The 3,664-nt window shown below is 38.8% G+C and overlaps 1 protein-coding gene across 11 annotated transcripts in view; it reads right to left on the minus strand.

Moving 5' to 3' along the window:
• eps8a (epidermal growth factor receptor pathway substrate 8a) overlaps positions 1-3,254 on the minus strand; it is a 40,623-nt gene extending 37,369 nt beyond the window's left edge. For 6 of the 11 annotated variants that reach the window (XM_059510538.1, XM_059510541.1, XM_059510535.1 and 3 more), the window contains exon 1: positions 3,086-3,253. The gene's annotated coding sequence lies outside the window, so the exon portion shown is untranslated. Of the gene's footprint in view, positions 1-3,085 lie in introns of all 11 variants that reach the window. The other 5 variants (XM_059510536.1, XM_059510542.1, XM_059510545.1 and 2 more) reach the window with 2 other exon arrangements.
• Between the last annotated feature and the right edge of the window lie 410 nt (positions 3,255-3,664).

Genomic DNA, 3,664 nt, shown 5'->3' on the forward strand with positions numbered 1-3,664 from the left:
CGCGTGCAGGAAGTAAGAGAATCAGAGGTCATTGTGCTCTGAGGTCGTCACAGGAGCAGCTGGGCTATGAAAGGAGGACAATAAAGACTAGTAGATAAGGCAGGACGAAACTCGCTCAATCGAGGCATGTTCGGCTTGTTTGTGCGGATCAGAAACAGACAACATTAAAATCACACAAATATCACAAGAGTTTCGCTCTTATACAGGAGCGTGTCGTCTTCAAACTTAATGAGACGACGCATACTGCAGTTTCTAAAATCAGCACATTTTTAAAGCACAGAATGCCTCCTCCACCATGTTGCCGTAAAGTAAAACTACTGTAAAACCTACTGTAAACAAAAGCAGGCAATGTTTGCTCCGCCTCCGCACTCTTCTGATTGGTCCACTGCTCTGGAACTGACATTGATGAGCAGCGCTGCATGTAAAAATCTTTTAACTTTTAATCTTTTAGCTGTAAAAGATGCAACATGTAAAATATTATAGATATTATCCAAATTCCTCTAGCACAAATTTACATAGAAAAACTACAGAGAAATAGCGCATTGGAACGGAAAACACATTCTGTGCAAACAGCCCATTAAAGAGAAGATATAAACCTCCACTGATGTTCTCATGGGCAGAATCCATGGAGTCCTTCCACTGACCAAAATATACTTTAAGGGTCTTAAAATGTTAAATAATAGTTCTGGAATGGATTACTGTAAGGTTCTTTGGAGCCAAAATGGTTGGCAAAACCCCTTTATTTTTAAGAGTTTTAAAAACTAAATTCTCCCAACAAAGACTGCAGAACAACACAGAACAGCAGAAATCCTCCAGAGACTCCAGCCTCCACCAAACAAGCTCCGTGAATGTGCCAAACACCGACTAGTGAAAAATCTGAGTGACAACAAACCTATGAGCTCGGTTTCAGTCGACTGAGATTCTCTCGCAGAGACAAAACGCCATAATGACTTCACAACGAGCTGCCAAAGAAACAGCTGACGTCAAAAAACAAATACAAACAAACGCTGAGAACATCCAGAAATACTCATGAATCCCAGGCCTTGGGCCAGCGGAGGTTTCACATGGTCCCAGACGCAGCTGCTGTTTTTAACATGATGGAGCACAAGTCTTAACACAACACTGTCGGTTATAATGCATTACAGGGATTTCTGAGGTATGTGATCAGATTAGTAACTACTAAAGTGACACAGTACTTTGAAATCTACACGTTACTTTTTCAAACAGTTACTTTGTTTCCATGTCTTGACTGACAGTTCTAGTGTTGCCACGGTGACAGAAATCAGGAGTGAGTGTGTGAAGATGACGTTACTGTAGTTCAAGACTAAATGTCAGAGTAATTAATAAAAACAATGGAATGCGTACTCAGAATATGATGCAATTAAACAACACAGATGTATTTAATGCCATTTTATTAGTGATGCTAACTTCAATGATCCAGTTTAACCATGCTAATAAGAAAAAATAATTTTAGATGAACAGAAAAAGTATCCTATTCTTCATGCAATCCTTCAGCCTATTTATTTAACGCTTGTTTTAAAAGGGCTTTTGTCAAAAATATAACTTTTTAGATTGAAAACAAACAAGCAAGCCCACTTGCTTTAGGGAGTAACACACAATATTGTAATGCATTATTTGAAATCTTTTCCCAACGCTTCAGATATTAGTGAAGAGCATCTCATCAATCCTGTTAGAAAGCTCACGTTCAGGTTGAAGCTCCTCTAGAGAAACCCTTAAAATACTACAGGCCTTTAACATGTTTCAGCAGCTGAAGAGAACACCACGACTCAATTCAATTAGTGGAAATATTAGCGCTTATGTAACAGGGCTCCATATTTAACCCGTAGCACTGGGACCTGCTCCGCTCATAACAGCAATAACTGAAACTCACTGGAGAGAGCGGCTCTGTCTCAATGCGTCTCTATTAAGAGCCGTTAACCATTTACTTCCCTACACAGAACCGTCTCAGATAAGAGCTTCTCTGAATTACAGAGCAAGTGCTAAATCATCGACAGCACTCATGCATTAAAGAAGGACTTTAAAAAATGCTTAGAATCAGATTACAATGACTTTTTATGGAGCATGTGATTACATGTTGTTTACACAGTGGCATTTAATTACTCTTAATTTATTGATTCCCCCTAAATTCATCTTAAATGTTTACTTCTAAAGCAATTAGACTGTGTATGAAACAATAGCTATAGCGGTCATCATATCCAGAGAGCTTTTTAGAAAGTCTGGACAAAATATTTCAAACCTGGAAGACTTTGGGTATATTTGTCATGCCTGGATTCATTTTTGTTAATGTTTGTTGATGTAATGTAGTGATTGCCAAACGTTTTTGTCCTTCAAACCTAAAATATTTAGCTGAAATATCTCTGGGGAAGTTAATATTTCAATAATTTAATGATAGATTTGCATGTTTACAGTTCTTTGGTGTCAGTTATTGGTCATAGACATGCAGGTGAACAAATATTTTTATGATTTAATTAATTATTAGCATTCTGTCAACTCACAAACCCACTGCCGTTCTTAAAATTAAGCCCAGTTTGCGAAACCCTGATGTAATGTTTAATGCGTTTTATGATGTTGGAATATATTTTTTCTCTGTCTTTGCTTTTTTTATATATATATATTTACATTTACATTCTGTCATTTAAAGTAGTCAGAAAGCATTACATTAAATGAGTAACCAAGAATACGTAACTACATGCATCAGTGAAGTCTGATCTCAGCAGTGATATAAACACAATTGTAATGATGTAAGTAATTATAATATCTGATCACTAATGTAAAGTATTAGTGAAGGCTAAACACATTAATAGCGCATTAGTATTACAGGCGCGTGCGCGTGACCGGCTCTGCCATGGCAACCGGGACAGTATTTACCGCGCGCAGCCGTTAATTCAGCGAACGGAACGGAACCGTGATCAACACACTAAATAATACACGCTAGCTACAACACACCGCGAACGAGCTGTTTTTGTGTTTACAAAGAAAGAGTACATTTAAAAACGCCGCAATCTATAACAAACAAGTGCGCGCGCGCGTGTGTGTGTGCTGTGTACGTTAAACACACACTCACCTGTTTCTGTGTTTCTTCCCGCGTTTACCGCATGGCAGAAGCACAAACACGCACGGCTCGGCAGGGAACGGTGTCTGTCAGTGAGTTTTCCGTTAAATGACCAAATGAAGAGCCGCTGGCGTGAGTTTGACGCGCGCTCCGCCTCACCGACCCCCGCGCGCGACCCGACAGCGCCGCCACGCGCGCGCGCGCCTCATCACACCTGGGCGCGTAGGTGAACTTGACATTCGAATGAATGACAGCTCTATCTATTTATTACTCTATAAAAAATAATCTTTCCATTGATGTATGGTTTGTTAGAAGGACAATATTTTGGTAGAGATGCAACTATTTAAAAATCTGGAATCTGAGGGTGCAAACAACAACAAAAAATCTAAATATTGAGAAAATCACTAATAAAGTTGTTCACATGAAGTTCTTAGCGATGCATATTACTAATCAGAAATTAATTTACAACAAAACATCTTCATGGAACATGTCCTGCACATAATAACAATGAATAAACATCCACATCACCAGCTGGAAATATGAAACCATATTCATTTCAAGCAATGTCTGATGATGAAGGGGATTTATTAT

This window comes from Carassius carassius, chromosome 26, assembly GCF_963082965.1.
Source record: "Carassius carassius chromosome 26, fCarCar2.1, whole genome shotgun sequence".
NCBI lineage: Eukaryota > Metazoa > Chordata > Actinopteri > Cypriniformes > Cyprinidae > Carassius > Carassius carassius.